Below are 19,490 nucleotides of genomic sequence, written 5' to 3' on the forward strand. Positions count from 1 at the left end.
GTTCATGATAAAAGACGAACGGAAACAATTACAGAAAATAAAATAGACAAAACAATAAATTAAAGATAGAATCATACCTTGTAAAGAAGGTAGTTGTAAAATTACTTGAATAAAATCTTGAATCTTGATTACAAAAGAGTAAATCTAACCTAAGGGTTTAGAGAAAACCCCTAAAAAACGAACTATCTACTTCTACAAACTTCTGAATTTTTGAACATATGAAAACTGAGACCAGGGGCTTCAATTTATAGTATTCAGGGGCGGTTTGCCAAGCCGGCGGCTTCACTGGGAAGCCGGCGGCTTGCCTTGAGTCGGTGACTCTTCGTGCAAGTTAAACTTGATTAGCAAGTCAATCCTTATAACCGTCATACTGAAGCCGGCGGCTTCATAGCCATGCCGGCGGCTTCACTTGATTCGCCGGATCTTTCTGATTTTATCTTGATTTTGTTTCCATTTTTACTTGAACTTGATCAATAAGTTGAGAAAACGTGTAAACCAGGCCGGCGGCTTCATTGGGAAGCCGGCGGCTTCCTTTGCCTTTTTCTTGATCAACAAGTTCTTTCAATTATTATCGATTCTGGAACATTCTGGTATTTTTCCTTCAAAGCCGGCGGCTTCCTTAGAACCATGCCGGCGGCTTCATACAGCAGATCTGCAATTTTCTTCATTTTTGATCCTGTTTAATACATAACTTAGACATAATCATTAAAAATATCTTTTTCCCATTTTTACCCATTTTAGTGTGTTTTGGTATCAAAATGACTCAAAAATACTAAGATAACTCCTCAAAATGTTATCAAAAAACTGTATAATTTTGGAGTTATCAAATTTCCCACACTTAAACCTTTACTTGTCCTCAAGTAAACCTTATAAATTATATCATGGGTATTAAAGTAAAATTGCAAAGTCAAAAGTATGTCTTAATAAGAAGTTAGTATTTATTATTCATAAGAACTAGCCTGAACCAGACCAAGGATTACAAGTAGTCCTAAAGGTTTATTAAGTCAGATTTATACAGTTTGGTCATCATTGGACTCTTTTGTTTTCTAAGTTTTATAAATATATGGTTCTCATTGGAACTCTTTTCTTTTGTTGGCCTTCATTGGGCTCTTTTTCCTTTTCATTTCTTTTGCTTTCATGCTTAGCATTTGCTTTACATTTGGCAATTTTCTAAATTGGCCTTTATTTGGGACTCTTTTGCTGCCTCAATCGTCCATTGTTTCTTATGCCATATGGTAGTGGCTATAAGCTTGCACTCGTTTCACAATTTTTGGCTTTTAACTTCCTTATCTTAAACAAGTAATCTGATCTCGAAATTGAGAGTAATTCTTTTATTAGCATTAAGATTAAGTTAGTAGAAAGACATAAGTTTGACTAAGAATTTATGCTTTCGAAAAATTGAAAAAAATTTTAAAAAAAAATTAAAATTATACCCATTTTTCAACCTTTTCGGGAAAATTTGATAGTATCTTTTATACTTTTTCAAGTGATTAATCACTTCCCTCCTCACACTTAGATTATGCAATGTCCTCATTGCATTTATAAATAAAAGAATGAAATAAATAAACAAAGGACATAATAAAAAAAATAAGGGAAAAAGTGATGTTACTCGATTTGTAGGATCATAATATGATTTGCGAGCACTTTTGCGGACTTCTTTTGAATTGAATAAATAACTTGACAAGAATATTAAATAACACAAACATAATGTAAACATAATATTTTATTAATAATTTTTTATCACTTAAACATTTAAACACTTAGGAGCTATATTGCTCTTACATTCATAATAAAGTAATAAAACAATTAAAACACTTGGACATAATATAGTCCTAATAAACAAACATATAGAGATAGGTAGTTTTGATTATAGAGTCGTTTGCGCGTCTCTTTTCTTCTCACGAAATTACTCCTTAGGCTTATTCTCTTCACACTTGCTTTTTTCATACTCATTCAACGCTTTAATTTGTTGCAAGAAATTCAATGTGATGTCAAGACCCCTACGAAAAGACATTTCGAATGAAACACTTAACTCATGGATATGTTTTTTCACTTCAGTGCTAAGTTTATATTGATATTTTATGAATTCAGTAACAATTTTATCCACGGTAAAGTCATCATCATCCTCTTTATCAACCTTAACCATTTTAACATTAGAGCGAGGAACTTTGGATCTTGGAATTAACGGAATAGACTCAAATATTGCACCATAACGAATAGTTAATGAATTATCAGCATAGTTAATGGTAGCACGAGCAGTAGCAAAAAACAGAGATCCTAAGATTAAAGGAGTTATCGGATCTTCTTTCATGTCCATCACAACAAAATCAATTTTGTAGAAAGCATAACCGACAATAACTTCAACTTATTTAACAATCCCCAACGGCTCATGTAGACGACTATCAGCAAAACAAACATTTCCTTTGATTGGTTCCAACGACGATAATCCTAAACGATTATAGACAGAAAATGGCATAACATTAATACTAGAACCAGTATCAGCTAATCCCATAATTGGTATTGGACCACGAATTAAACAAGGGATTTGAAATTCCCCAGGATCAGTGCACATAGCAGCAGGAACGTCAGGTAATGAATATGGATCTATCAGATTAATTGTGAAGGAATAAAGAGGGCGGAAACCTTCATTTTTCCTTTCTTCCAACTGTCTCCTAGTATCAGCTAACCAATCATCTTTATCTTCACATTCCGATTTTTCATATTTTTCACTATTAACTTCATTATTTTCATCAACCTTTTTATTAACTTCTTCTTCCTTCTCATCAAACAACTCATGCATGAAAATTACCTCATCACGATCAAGACCTCGAACCTTATCATCTTTTGACTTATCTTCTTCGATAGCAGTTAACTTCTTTATTTCCTGATCATATTCTTCCTCAACCATATCAAACTCCCATAAATACTTCAAACCAGGTTCATAAACATCAACCCAATTTACTTCCCTAATAACATTCACCTTCTCAAAACGAACTTCCTTAGAAACTTCAGATTCAACTGGAACTTTTCCCTCGACAAGTTTGAATAACTTAGTAACATTGCGTTCTAAGTTTTGATTGGACGCTTGATGATTATTTTGTACTTGGGAAAGTTGAGCATTTATGTTATCATTAGCTTCATTTTGATTTTTGATAAAAGTGAGGATGCTTTCTTCAAGATTAGATTTTTGAGCATTAGAAGAATTTGGAATGAAGGGTGCTCTAACAGGAAAGAAACCAGGTAGGTTTTTATTATTATTAGCAGGATAAGGCGTATTATAATTATTTCGATAATTCGGGTTTCCTTGAAATTGATTAACATACAAAACATTCTCGACTTGCTCCATGGTAAGACTAGCAACACAATCTTTAGTAGCATGAGGACCTTGGCATTTTTCACAACCTACCTTAATCATATGCATTTCCTTAGTAAGCTTTTCAATCTGCCTTCCTAAATTACCCAATTGCACATTCATAGCTTTAACCATATCTTCAGAATCATAACTAACAGATTTCACCGAACGAGAAATATCTAAGTCTTGGTGCCATTCATGGGAATGAGCAGCCAACTTGTTAATAAGAGTTTCGGCTTCTTCGGCAGTTTTGCTCATAATGTTTCCTCCGGAAGATGTATCAATTTCTCTTCTTGTAGCAATATCACAACCCTTATAGAAAGTAGTTACCTTTTTAAACTTATCTAAACCATGTTACGGACAACCTCTAAGCATTTGACCCAATCGAACCCACGCAGAATAAAGAGACTCACTAGTTTTCTGACAAAAATTAGCAATTTCAGTTTAGAGGGTGACAGTTTTAGACGCAGGAAAGAATCGAGTGAGAAACTTCTCAACCATTGTATCCCAACTAGTAATATCTCCTTCAGGTAACGAGTTCAACCATTCCCTAGCTTCATCCTTTAGTGACCATGGGAAGAGACGAAGATAAATAATATTACTCTCCACATTATTAATGTTAAACAGATTACAGATATCTTTAAAATTCCGAATGTGGGCATTAGCATCTTCCTTCTCCGTACCCCTAAATTGATTATCTTTTAGCAAATGAAAAATAGGACCCTTAATATCAAAATTCTCTTTAATTTTGGGCTGAGTAATAGCATGACCTAATCCTTCCCGACCAGCTTTCATTAACGCTTCCATTGAATCAGTCATTTCAATTTCTGAACCTAAAAGACATCCCAAATTAGAATCAGGACTAGATGGAGGGCTAGATAACGAATCACCACTAGAAGTAGTTCCTTCTTGGAAATCTAATTTCTTAACTATTTTTGAATCCTTAGAAAGTTTAAATAATATATCAGGATTTGACAACGTTCTTTGTAAGACCGGTTTCTTGGATCGAGTAATCATTTGATCTAGAATCATGAAAAGAAATGTTTTAGGAGAAAATCTTTTAAGCCTTAAAGGATTTATATATTTAGATTTTCTATTTAAGAAGTATCTTAGAGTATAAGTAGATTTTAAATTATTAAATATATTAAATATTAAAGACATAATTAATAATATAAATATTAAATAACAACTTTTATCGCATAACAATGAATAATCAAACATACACGGCCTATTGAATCTTTCAATACTTAAGTGGCCCGTCAGCGTCTAGGTTTTGGCAGGAGCTTTTAAATCGGAACCCCAGCAACCCTCTCCTAAAGGAAGACAGTCATCACCCGTTTTCAAAAAATATCAATAACCAACGTATATCCAATTTCCGTATTTACCACGCCAAGTCCCCGGCAGCGGTGCCAAAAAGTTGATGTGTTGAAAGTGTGTGCAGTAGTGCTTAGCTTAATCTTCAACTTTTAAATTTATAAAACCTTTTAATTATTACACTTTAACACCCTAACGAGCAACAAAACCCGATCAGAGGTAGTATGTAAGGTCATCGTCCCATGAGACGGATGGTGTCGATAAGAGTTGTTTTTATTATTTAATTCTTATTAAAGAATTAAAGATATATTTTTATGTCTTTTATAGGATAGATTTCTCTTAGGAAAGAGTTTGCTTTTTAAAAGATAAACATAATAACATAAGGAATTGAAGATTCAAAAATAAAGATAAAGATACAAATAAGTATACAAGTGATTATACAAGTGATTACATGGACAATCAATTCATACAGGATTCATATTAAATAAGTTTCATGACTTATATTAACACAAAGTAGAATAACAATCATAGACCAATTATTATCCCTTAATAGGTAAAACTAAGTGTTGCATATCAATCAATAAGTAGGATTTAAAGCATATGCTAGATATGTGATGTGCATAACTAACATCTTAATTCTTCATGTTCAATTCAATTACATGATACATACCAATCTTGTGATGAGGATCAATTTGCAAATAGACTGACAAATTATATAAGCTATTAAACACCAAGTAGATCAACTCAAGTTACTAGCTGAAAGCCAATTACTACTAAGTTTTCATGCAATCATTAATTAAACAAATCCAAACAAAAGATCTTCAATTAAACCTAACAATATCAACCTCTATTATATAAGCGTAATTCAAATCAAATAAGTTTATCACTATTAAACCCTTTAACTTAGTTGCATGCAATTCAATTTAACAAGTTTGATGGACTAGATCTAAACAAGTAGCATGAATCAAATAATAGATTTATCAGATCAAGGACTAATCAACCTTAAAATCATGTTATTTAAACATTAAGCATGGCAAACAAGTGTAATCAAGCAAAACAGATTCAAAACAGTTTAAAGATCATCACAGAAACTCAACCATACAGATGATCCAGCTGATTTGCAAGGCGTCCTCCCCATTTTACGAGACAGATCCTCTCATGGATAGGATAAGTCTGACCACTTGACGACCCTGTTTGATGCTGAGGTCCGTGGATTTCCTGCTGATTTTAGAGATGACTTTTCTAGATTTTTCGTCAACCTACAATGGGTCTGGACGACAACTTCTTGACCTAAATCAAGAAGCGCGTTTCTTTTTCGAAAGACTTTACTTCCTTTAAGGATGGAATTGATTCATCCTGAAGACCTCTTGTATTAAAAGATTAATGTTTTTCTTAAGGATAATAAGATTTTATGAACAGATTTTTATCTTTTAAAAACATTTTTATATGAAGGGTCAGTCGGGCGCAACACTATCCCTTATAGTGAAAATCGCCCTTTTTAATTCTCCAATTGGCCCATGTCCCGATTTTAGTCATGCTGGTCAATCATCATTCTTTGTGGATTACAACAAAAGTACCTGCAAAAACTTCGCACAAACATGTGATATGCAATTTTAAATAAATAGATTGGTAAATCTCCCCACACTTGGCTTTTTCTTTGCCTTTTTATTCTCCTCTATTCTATTAAATAAATTCAACCTTTGTGTTGTTTCTCAATTTATGTCCATTTTAGGTGACGATAGTTTCAGTAAATTTTACTTAATTTTACCGTTCATAAATATATATAAACATGATTTGAATTTATTTAGCTAGAAATTTTTAAAATTTTCACAAAATTTAAAGAATAAGCCAAGTGTATAAACCGAGAGAATTATAACCCCTCCCCACACTTGAGATCATGCAATGCCCTCATTTGCAATGAAATCAGACAAAAATTAGAATTCACGAGGGCAAATAGTATAGAAAGGGTGTTAAAACCTCTTAGAGCTAGAAAGCCCTAACTTGCGTTGTTTTGTGTTGAATTGTTCTTTATTACTAATTTATCGTCTCTTATTCACATGTTTTGTCAAAAATTGGTTACTTTTACTGAACTTACTGCCAGTTTATGAAATTGTCTTGTTTTACCTATTTTCACACAACAACAAAACAAACAAACATGCACACAAAGACACAATTTTTTTTTATTATTTTACAATACTTAAAATTAATAACTTGCAATAATAATAATAAAATTTGCGCCCCGTCCTTGGGTAGGGTAATTTCGATTTTATCACCTATTCTTACCCGCGACAAATTATTATAATTATCATTTCAAGTCGATACATAGAAAATAAAATCACACAAAAGAATTAAATTTATTTTTGGCATACTTTAAATTAATAAAGATAAAATAACGATAACAAAATTCTCGCCCCACCCTTGGTTAAAGTAATTTCAGTGTAAACACTTAATCTTAACTCGCGACCAATTTATAGCAATCGTCATTTTAAAGTTATTAATTAAAAGTATATTTTTATCCCACTTAAATCAAATTATCTTTTCTAAAAATAACAAAATTTTCGTTCTACGCGATTTCGGCAGGAACTTAATTTCACTCACGAATATTTTGAAATCGTTATATTAAGTATTTGACTTAAGATATTTAAATCTTCTCAATAAACGATATTCCCTAATTCAAAATTTAAACTTTTGTTTGATAACAGTAATTTCGGTTTTAGGTACTTAATTTTACCAACTACCAATCTAAACACTTAAATTAGAAGATTTATCGCTTCAAAACCGAAGATTGAATGCATTTAAACAAACAAACAAACTTAAAATACAAATACATTATTCTTTACAAACAATCATACATGTTTATCACACAATATCACACTAAAATAAATCACACAACAAACTATTACACTCGCACACTTGCACACTCGCACACTCGCACACTTGTGAGAATTTCAGAATCTCACAGAATTATCATCTTGAAAATGACCTGAGCGAATTGCTTCGAAAGCGAGTCGACCAAGTTGATTTTCCATAGCTTCATATGCGTACCCTCTCGGGTTTAGTAATTTTTCTTGGAAACACTTGACTGGCCCTTCTCGGCATAAAGTTACAAACTCGAAATTAGAATAAGTTTGATTCTTGGGGCATTTCCCTTCGTGAGACCATTTTCCGCACTTGTACCATTTCTCGAGTTGTTTTGCCCTTCATTTTGCAGCAGATTTAGATGTACCTTGTACGAAATTAACTTTGTTATGTTCTGCCCTTTTCTCTTTTCTAATAGCAGTCATTTTCTCTCTAATCTCCAACACCATATCAATTGGTAAAGTGTAGATCAGTGCGTATATGAGAAGAGAATGGTTTTTATCGAACGAAGTGCGCGACTTATGCATCTGAAAACAAATAGAAACAAAAATAAAATACACGAAAGAAAAATAAAAATTTAGAATGGGGGAGAAGACTAGTTCTTTAGGGTCTGCTAAGGAAAGACCAATCGGATTCCATTCTTGAAAAAACTAAACAAGAATAGAATATCAAACACGAGATCTTTCTCTCTCTTGGAACATTCGACTCTCCCCACACTTAGTTAGCTGTGGTGTCGAACTTATGATTAAGATCATTTTCAATCTCTCGTGGTCCATCAAAATAGTGTTTCATCCTGTGTCCATTTACTTTGAATGGTTTATCATTTGAGTCCACTAGTTCGACCGTTCCATAAGGTAAAACTCTTGTAACTATGAACGGTCCTGACCATCTAGATTTTAACTTTCCACGAAATAGTTTAAATCTAGAATTGAATAAAAGGACACGGTCTCCTTCATGAAACACTTTTTTGTTTAAACGTTTATCGTGCCATTTCTTTGTTTTTTCTTTGTAGATGAGTGAGTTTTCATATGCATCATGCCTTAACTCATCTAATTAGTTCAGCTGGCTTAAACGTAATCGTCCTGCTTCATGCAAATCATGTAAGATCCGGTTTCCTCAGACTGGTGGGACGCCGTCCAAATGAGCGGGACGCCGTCCCAGATTAAAGGCCTGGACGCCGTCCAACTTTCTGGACGCCGTCCAGAATAGCAGGCAGACAAGCCTTTTTTGTTTTTTTTTAAATTTTAGATGGGCATTTTGGTAATTTCACTTTGTGGACGAATTAAAGGCCCTAGATCAGTTTTGTTGAGCTTCATTACTCCATTTCCAACCACCAAACCTCATCCACTTCAATTCTAGAGTGAGAGTGCATTTAAGTGTGAGAAAGCTCAAATAGGAGAGGAAGAAGCTTGTTTCGGGTTCTAGCTCGAGCATTAAAGTTGTTCATCTCCTCGTTAGCTTCGTTTTGATTGTAGTGGTAAGCCCTAAACTTGATTACCTTAGTTTAATGTGTTTAAGGGTTAGGGTTTGGGTTAGTGTTGCACATAAAACCCATTTGTGAGTAATTTGGGGGTTTTGGGTAAGTTTGGGTCATGAAGACCCAAATGGTGACTAACCTAGGGTTTTGAAAGGATAAATAGGTCTTAAAGGCCTAGCAAATCACTAGTACACTTATAGTTAATGTTAGTGGGTGTCATTTGGGATGTGGGTGACCCAAATGGGTGTGTTGACCTTGAAATGGGTCGAATGGGTCTTTGATGACCTAGGTTGTCTTGCATGTATGAAAACGAGTCAACTTGGTGATTAAATATGTGTTAAGACCTTAATGGCTAGAATTAGGGTTTTTGGTGAAGTTAACCCATTATTAGGGTTAAGGGTGCAAAATGGGTCAGGATTGCACCTTGGGTCAAAAGACTCTAGATTTTTGAGTGAGTTGCTTGACTGACTTGAGTTGTGAATTGATTATGTGCTAAAATGTAATATGTACGTTACATTGAAGTTGCAAGTTCGGTTATCTTTCACGAAGACTCTAAGGTGAGTGGAATAATTATATGCGTAGATATATAATGTGTTTATTTGTGTTGTGTGAGATGTGAAGTGTCGATGTGCTAAGACACCACGTCCACATGGCAAGTGAAGTGTCGATGTGTTAAGACGCCACTCAGGAGAGAAGTATCGATGTGTTAAGATGCCACTCCAAGTAAGGTGAAGAGTGAAGTGTCGAAGTGTTAAAACACCACTCGGGGTGAAGTGCCGAAGTGTTAAGGTGCCACCCGGGGTGAAGCATCGAAGTGTTAAGATGCCACCCGTGGGGTTAGTGTGCGAAGTGTTAAGTGCACTAATGGTTGTTGTGAACACCGACGGTCTTTAAACACCGTTCCTTGTACGATTGGTTAACCATGGTCATTGTGTTGTAGTGTAAGCATATTACTTTGTTCATGTTATATATGCTTGTGTTATGCTAGCTTGATTATTAGAGGTTATAGCTTGTATTTGTGAAGATAAGCTAATTGTGTTTGCTAGCACGTTTGCGGTATTTGTGTAAGTGATTACAAGTAGGTATATTATATATGTATTCGTATAATTATTGCATTCACTAAGCTTTACTTACCCTCTCGTTGTTTACCTTTTTATAGGCTCGGGCGTTGATAAGGGTAAGAGCGTTCAATTGGATTAGTGGTCTCCCGCTCGTTTTGATAGGGGATGCTTTTGGGTGTTAGCTTTTGGAGTTCGACCGAGATTGGGTAGTTTAACCCCAAACACCATGCTCTAGTGTCGTTTGGAACTTAAATTTGTATTTGGTCGAAACTTGTATTTTTGAACGAAACTCGTAAAATAGGCGACGTGGGCCCGATGATGTAAAACTTGTTTTAATTATGCAAAACTCTTAGTTTCACTTATATTGACTTGTGGTAAAAAGGTTTTCGTTTAAAAATGTCGGGAAGCGGGTTTTCCGCGTACGTGAAACGGGACACCAGGTCAGTCCCTGGCAGTTCATTGGGATGCCATCCCAATTGCTTGGATGCCGTCCCAGTTTTAAAAGTTGGACGCCGTCCCAAAACCTGGACGCCGTCCAGATGGTCAGGCCCAGAATTTTTTTTTTTTTTGGGATTTGAGATGTCGGGTTGTTACAAATCAAGATTGCATGTCTTAAGAGCCCAAAATGCTTTATGCTCAATCTCAACAGGGAGATGACATGCTTTTCCGTAAATGAGTCGAAAAGGTGTGGTTCTAATTGGAGTTTTATAGGCTGTTCGAAAGGCCCAAAGAGCATCCTCCAATTTCATGGACCACTCCTTCGGATTTGCACCTACAATTTTCTCTAGAATACGTTTTAATGCTCGGTTAGTGTTCTCAACTTGTCCACTTGTTTGTGGATGATAAGCCGTCGATATCTTATGAGTTACCCCATATCTTTTAAGAACTTTCTCAAGTTGAGCGTTGCAAAAATGTGTACCCCGATCACTTATCAAAGCTTTCGGTGTTCCGAACCGTGCAAAAAGACGTTTCAAAAAGTTGACTATAACTCGTGCATCATTTATTGGGAGAGCTTGCGCTTCCGCCCATTTAGACACATAATCAATAGCAACGAGTATGTAGAGATTATTATGAGATTTTGGAAAAGGTCCCATGAAGTCAATGCCCCAAATGTCAAAAACTTCGCAGACTTGAATGACATTTTGTGGCATCTCATCACGTTGACTGATTCTCCCGACCCTTTGACATGTATCACAGGATATACAGAGAAGATGGTCATCCTTGAAAATAGAAGGCCAATAGAATCCAGCCCCTTTCTTCCCGTGAGTTGAGGTCCGTAATGCCTTCCTGAAGGTCCTGTGTGACAATGGAGTAAGATTTGTCTAGCTTCATTCCCGAATACGCACCTGCATATTACTCCATCGAGACAATTTTTAAACAGATGTGGATCCTCCCAAAAATAGTATTTAATGTCGCTAAAGAATTTCTTTCGTTTTTGATACGATAGTCCCTTTTCAAAAAATTCACATACCAAATAGTTCGCAATTGGTGCGAACCATGGTATTTCATCACTCTCGATCTTCATGAGATATTCATCAGGAAAGTCATCATGTATCGCGGATTCATCAAGAGTTTCTAGCTCAGGGTTCTCAAGGCGTGAAAGATGATCGGCGGTAAGATTTTCTGCTCCCTTTTTATCTCGGATTTCGATGTCAAATTCTTGCAGGAGCAAGATCCAACGAATTAAACGTGGTTTAGCATCTTGTTTTGAAAACAAGTACTTAAGAGCAGAATGATCGGTATAGACAACCATTTTTGCTAGAACAAGATATGATCGGAATTTATCAAAAGCAAAGACTATAGCAAGGAGTTCCTTTTCAGTGGTTGTGTAGTTCGTTTGTGCTCCTTGTAAAGTCTTACTAGCATAGTAAATAGGTTTAAAATATTTTTCTATCCTTTGACCTAAAACGTCTCCTATTGCAAAATCACTTACATCGCACATGAGCTCAAATGGAAGGGCCCAGTTTGGAGCTATCATGATTGGCGCATTGTTGAGCTTTTCTTTGAGAACATTAAAAGATTTTATGCATTCATCTGAGAAGATGAATGGAGCATCTTTTTCAAGGAGTTTGTTCATTGGAGTGGCAATTTTAGAAAAATCTTTAATGAATCGTCGGTAAAAACCGGCATGCCCTAGAAAACTCCTAACTCCTTTGACATTGGTAGGATGTGGAAGTTTAGCAATTACATCAACTTTTGCTTTATCCACTTCAATTCCTTCACTTGAGATTTTATGACCTAGAACAGTGCCTTCTTTAACCATGAAATGGCATTTCTCCCAATTTAGCACTAGATTTGATTTCTCGCATCTAATAAGCATTCTTTCAAGATTTAAAAGACACAACTCAAAAGAGTCACCGAAGACTGAAAAGTCATCCATGAAAATTTCCATGCATTCTTCTATCATATCATGGAAAATTGCCATCATGCACCTTTGAAAGGTTGCAGGGGCATTGCAAAGTCCGAATGGCATGCGCTTGTACGCAAAAGTGCCATATGGGCATGTGAAGGTGGTTTTCTCTTGGTCTTCGGGTGCGATTGGGATTTGAAAATACCCTGAAAAACCATCAAGGAAACAATAGTAACTGTTTCCTGCTAACCTTTCTAACATTTGATCGATGAAAGGTAAGGGAAAATGATCTTTTCTGGTGGCGTCATTTAATTTTCTATAATCAATGCAAACACGCCATCCAGTTACAGTCCGAGTAGGAATAAGCTCATCTTTTTCATTTGTGATCACGGTAATGCCACCTTTCTTAGGTACGCATTGCACCGGGCTTACCCATGGACTATCAGATATGGGATAAATTAAACCTGCATCAAGTAATTTAATTATCTCTTTCTTCACCACATCTTGCATGTTAGGGTTTAGTCTTCGTTGACGTTGCACACAAGGTTTAAAATCATCTTCCATGAGAATTTTGTGTGTACAATATGAAGGACTTATACCCTTGATATCTTGAATCTTCCATGCAATAGCTGATTTGTGGGCTTTTAACACGGAAATCAATTGAGATTTTTCGTCTTCCGAAAGGGAGGATAAGATGATTACAGGTAATTGAGATTCACTATGTAAACATGCGTATTCCAAATGGTTTGGAAGTGGCTTTAATTCCAATGTTGGTGGTTCTTCAATCGATGATTTGTACATGTATCTATCTTCCTCTTTCAGAACTTGAAGTTCTTCTGTTGTTGGTTCGTATTCATTAGCCATGAGTATAGCTAATAATTCAGCTTCATTAATTGGTTCTGTTCCTTCTCCTAAAGAAAATTTTTCGTTCCTTGTAATTCTGGAAATTCTTGTAACAATTCTTGATGTTCATATATAGTTTGCATATAATAGCACGCGTCATCTGCAGATTGAGGTTGTTGCATGGCCTTATCAACAGAAAAGGTCACACTCTCGTCATCTATACTTAGGGTCAATTTCTTACCAAACACGTCTATTATTGCTCTAGCCGTGTTTATGAATGGTCTTCCTAAGATAAGAGGAACTCGAGAATCTTCTTCCATATCCAGAATCACAAAATCTGCTGGGAATACTAAAGTACCAACTTTAACTAGCATATTCTCCATTATCCCTCTACGATATTTGATTGATCGATCAGCTAGTTGTATGCTCATTCGTGTTGGTTTTAACTCTTCAAGGCCTAGTTTAACGTATAATGAATAAGGCATTAAGTTAATACTAGCACCTAAGTCTGCTAATGGTCTTATTGAATCAAGACTACCCATTAAACATGGAATTGTGAAACGTTCGGGGTCGGAGAGTTTTTCGGGTATCTTGTTCAATAATACTGCCGAACATGCATCATTCATTATGACAGCTGAAAGTTCTTCCATTTTCTTTCTGTTTGTGATCAGGTCTTTCAAAAACTTCGCATATCTTGGCATTCCTGAAATTACATCGATGAAAGGAAGATTGACGTTTATTTGTTTGAACATGTCAAGAAACTTTGACTGTTCGGCTTCGAGTCTTTCTTTTCTTTGTTTGCTCGGGTAAGGGAGCGGTGGTTGATATGGTTTAACGTATGGTTTAGGTCGTACTGAACCTTCTGGGATTTTAGCTTGTTGTTCATTAGCTTTCTCAATTACTGGTTTAGTCGCCTTTTCTGGTTCTGGTTGTGGTGATGGAACATGATAATCGGAAATGACTGGTATAACAGGTGGCGTAAGCGTCAAACCACTTCGAGTGGTAATCGCTTTGGCTGTTTCGTTTCGAGGGTTGGTATTCGTGTCGCTCGGTAAACTCCCTGGCTTTCTTTCACCAATTAACCTTGCTAAGTTACTTACTTCTTGTTCCAAGTTTTGGATAGAAGCTTGTTGGTGTCTGAATGATTGCGAGTTTTGTTCATTAGTTTGTTTTTGAGATGCAACAAACTGTGCTTGGGATTCCATGAGCTTTGTCATCATTTCCTCCAGGTTTGGCTTTTTCTCGTCGGTTTATGGTGGCTTATTAAGAAAACCAGGTCTTTGCTGATTGCTAGTACCTTGTCGGTTATACGAGTTATTGTTGGGCCCATTTGGATTGTATGGGGTGTTGTAAGGTCGGTTGAAATTATTCCTTGGCGGTTGATAATTATTTTGATAATTATTTCCCGATCTTTGGTTCATGTAGGAAACATTCTCACGTTGTTCCATCGTTTGCTCTACACCGAAACAATCTTTTGTCAAATGTGGCCCCCCCACTGCTCACAACTGATTCGTATCGCGTGAATATCTTTAGTCATTTTTTCCATTCGTCTATCGACAGCATCTAACTTTGCGGAAATGGAATCAAAGTCATGGCTAGAATCGGCTCTAGCCGCTTTAGATGAACGAAAGATATCTTTTTCCTGGTGCCACTCATGTGAGTGGGATGCTGTATTATCAATAATTTTGTGAGCTTCAGTTGCGGTTTTCTTCATAATGGAACCACCAGCTGCTGTGTAGATGTCTTTTCGTGTAGCAACATCGTATCCTTGGTAGAATATTTGCACTATTTGATAAGTGTCTAAACCGTGCTGAGGACATCTTCTCAACAACATTTCAAATCTTGTCCACGCCTCATATAATGTTTCATTTGGCTTTTGCGCGAACGTAACAATTTCTTCTTGAAGTCTCATGGTTTTAGATGCCGGAAAGAATTGTTTAAGAAATTTCTCAACTAAAACATCCCATGTGTCAATCGCTCCTTCAGGTAACTATTCTAACCAATCTTTGGCTTCTCACTTTAAAGTCCAGGGAAACAACATGAGATAGATCTGTTCATCCTCAATTTCTCTAATTTTAAATAGAGTACAAATCCTATTAAAGGTTCGAAGATGTTCGTTTGGATCTTCTTTTGGCGTACCACTAAATTGGCATTGATTAGTTACCATGTGTAGGATTTGTCATTTGATTTCATAATCTGGCGCATTAATGTCTGGTTAAGTAATGGCGTGACCTTGGCCAGTGCGTGTGGCTCGCATTCGATCCTCCATACTTAGAGGTTCCTGATTTTCCATAATTGAAATTGTTGAATCTGAATCACTAGAGAATTCTGATTTAGTGGTTCTTTCCTCGACAACCTCTGGTTGAATGATTAGTGGTTCAGGAGGAATGATTAGTGGTTCAGGATCTCTGAATTGTCTTTGAATGTCCTCCGGGTTCTCAATTGTGAGGTCGGGTTCAAAAAATGGATTATCGGAAATTTGAATTGGAGTACTTGTGTGACTGGATGATGATTCTAAAGAAAAATCAACGGCGACAATATTGACTAGATGTCTTGATCGAGTTACAGGTGGTGAACGTATGAAAGGTGGTGAACGTCTTGCTCGGTGCATTAACTGAATATCCTATTAGTTATAAAATAAAAATTATATAAGTTATCAAATTAATAGACTTTTCTGATTTTGCCCACGTTTCGAATAGCCAATAGATGCAGCAGGTAGCCAGGACCCTTTAAATCGGAAGCCAACAACTCGCCACTAACAAATCCAACTATTACTACGAACCAGAAAATTTGGATGTCTATCAATTTAACCGCTTATAATAATTTTTCGTTGAATTTTAAAGAAAATAAAGAAAATTCTATGTCCTAAAACTAGAGCGTCGAAATGAAAAAAAGAAAAAGCGCGTCGAAAAATAAGAGTTCGAAAAATAAAAGTCGAAAAACAATTTAAAATTAAAGTTTTACGTCTAAAGCTTAGCGTCTAAAAACTTAAAACTAAAAGTTGTGACTATAGTCTAAAAATCTAAAGGTAATAAAACTTAAAATAAAAACACTTTTTAATTTTATAGACAAAATCTTATATATATATATATATATATATATATATATATATATATATATATATATATACACATATATATTTACATATATATATATATATACATATATATATATATATATATATATATATATATATATATATATATATATATATATATACATATATATATATATATATATATATATATATATATATATATATATATATATATATATATATATATATATATATATATATTTAGAATGAGAGAAGGAAAAAAAATCAATATTTTTTTTATACCAAGTCACATGAGGAGCTAGTCACAAGTCAACATATTCCATGGACATCAATTACTTCCAAAAAGCTAGTTCCAACACAGATTGTATTTTATTTTATTTTATTTTTATTTTTTTTCACGTAAAAGAAAACTATAATGGAAAGAGTAATTGTTTTTTTTATGTATATTAATTCTATAGAATATTTACGTTTTAACGCCAAAAATATTTTCCACAATTACTCGACATATCAACACTTTCATTTTATCGCCATATGTAAACACTTGATGTTGATAACTCCTAATTAGTTGGGTTAAATTACAACCATTTGTAATTACGTAGTTAGTTGTTGTAATTACTTGATGTAAAATCAAAAATAATTTTTTTTTCAGTTTTAATTATTAAGTACTAACTAAAATTATCTAAAAATTATTTTTATTACATATTCTAACTTAACTACTGATGTACTCTGTGAAGACACAAAAAGTGTCCCCGGCAGCGGCGCAAAAAACTTGATGTGTTTTCTAGTGATGTATGAAACGGTTATCAGTTTTATATTATTTACTACAGGAAATTACCTAAATTAAACTAAAACACAATAGGAAAGTATACCTATCGTATAGTAATATAATAGGGTAAAGTCCGGGAGGTCGATCCATGGACACTTTTATTGGGTGCTTTACTAGGTTATCTAGGTAAATTAAGTTAGATTTAGTAATATATAGTAATTTTAGTAACTTTGGGGGATTTACCGTTTAACGACCGGTTTGTCTTTTTAGCTTTTCCTTTTAATTTAATCAACAAGATAATAAATTTAAACTAGATTATAACAATGAAGTAAATAAAAATTACTGCGATAAATAAATATTATTTTAACTAAACGAGATGAAAATACAATAAAAGAGTATTATGCTTATTTAACTTCCGTAGTTACGATGTTTGACTTTTACTTTTTTACTTTTTTTTTACCCTGGGTTAATTTTCCTTGCACCTGTAGAATATTTAATATGTCCACCTGGAGTTGTCCAGTGCAGTCCTATAATTACAAGCATCAAATGCGAGTGTCCTCGTCATTTTATCTTGTGACTACAGTTAAATATTCTAACTAATTACTATTTAGATGGTTTGACGCGGTTGTCACGTATGTCAATAATTACACCAGTTGTCACTGAATGTAACCCACCTTAATTTTAACTAGCCTTTTAACCGTTAATCCATTCACGTGTCCGTTTCAATGAATAATTTACCATATATATAAATAACCCGTCTTCCGTGTTCGGTCAACGTATGTGATTATTTATGCATATAGTAAATTATAAGTAGTGGTAATTTAACAAGTTGTCACTTAATTATTTTACCATACCCATTAATAGTTAAAACCCCAATCTCCCTTAAGGTCGTTCTTTATCTAAATATTAACCGTTGTACAAATTAAACCAACTCATTTCCTATTTTTAGTCAAACATCATAACTACTTGGATTAAATAAGCATAATAACAAATTAGCTACTAAACATGGTAGAAAAATAAATAACACTTACAGAAAAGTTCTTGGCTTCCATTAATTCGATGTGGTAGAAACTTGATAGAAAATCACCCGTGCGATAATAAATTACAATACCCAAACTACTAATTTACTTGAAGTGAAAATAGAACTTGAAACTGAAAATGATAAACACTCCGTAACTGAGTAACACCCTTGTGACTGACCGTGTATCCTCCGAATGATAACTGAATTTTCTTTTTAGACTTGTGAATATTTTGACCACACACTAAATTATTGTTGCATGTGTGCCTCCTTTTAGCTGTACCCCAAATGAGAGTATATAATACTCAAAAAGCATCATCCATTTTGCAGATAATTCCTTGCCTATTTGGCTCTTGTGTTTGTTTTCTGAATATTTTAAACATCCACTAATTTGATGGCTGCAACTAACTTTCTTTGGTGAGACACCCCATTGAAATTGCGAGACTCAGAAGCCTAAATGCCATGCTTTGTTTTGTTGCACATCATGCTGTGTTGGTTTGTACACTTGAAATGGGTCTTGTTTACAGTTTTTACACTTGTACTTTTGGTTTGTTAACTTGTTCACTTTCACTTGAGCATTAAGATCTTGTACCTCTTGGAACATTACTTGTACGTTGAGCGTTTTTGACCATTTTCTTCTTTAGTCTTCATTTTTGTATTCCGTCTTCACTTTTATTTATTAATTTATACAATTACAATAGAAATATGATACAATTACATATGAAAACCAATTATTTAGGAGGGATATTGCGACTAAATATATGTTCATTTTGAGCAATATCACTCCTTCAGGTAACGAGTTCAACCATTCTCTAGCTTCATCCTTTAGTGACCATGGGAAGAGACGAAGATAAATAATATTACTCTCCACATTATTAAAGTTAAACAGATTACAGATATCTTTAAAATTCCGAATGTGGGCATTAGCATCTTCCTTCTCCGTACCCCTAAATTGATTATCTTTTAGCAAATGAAAAATAGGACCCTTAATATCAAAATTCTTTTTAATTTCGGGCTGAGTAATAGCATGACCTAATCCTTCCCGACCAGCTTTCATTAACGCTTCCATTGAATCAGTCATTTCAATTTCTGAACCAAAAAGACATCCCAAATTAGAATCAGGACTAGATGGAGGGCTAGATAACGAATCATCACTAGAAGTAGTTCCTTCTTGGAAATCTAATTTCTTAGCTATTTTCAAATCCTTAGAAAGTTTAAATAATATATCAGGATTTGACAACGTTCTTTGTAAGACCGGTTTCTTGGATCGAGTAATCATTTGATCTAGAATCATGAAAAGAAATATTTTAGGAGAAAATCTTTTAAGCCTTAAAGGATTTATATATTTAGATTTTCTATTTAAGAAGTATCTTAGAGTATAAGTAGATTTTA

At 34.5% G+C, this 19,490-nt stretch overlaps 1 non-coding gene across 1 annotated transcript; it reads left to right on the top strand.

Moving 5' to 3' along the window:
* The first annotated feature begins 15,058 nt into the window (after positions 1–15,058).
* Positions 15,059–15,165, top strand: LOC139874052 (small nucleolar RNA R71). Its single transcript, XR_011767755.1, has one exon. It is a non-coding gene; the product is annotated as a small nucleolar RNA R71 (small nucleolar RNA).
* Positions 15,166–19,490: the final 4,325 nt, after the last annotated feature.

Source organism: Rutidosis leptorrhynchoides, chromosome 10, assembly GCF_046630445.1.
Source record: "Rutidosis leptorrhynchoides isolate AG116_Rl617_1_P2 chromosome 10, CSIRO_AGI_Rlap_v1, whole genome shotgun sequence".
Taxonomy (NCBI): Eukaryota; Viridiplantae; Streptophyta; class Magnoliopsida; order Asterales; family Asteraceae; genus Rutidosis; species Rutidosis leptorrhynchoides.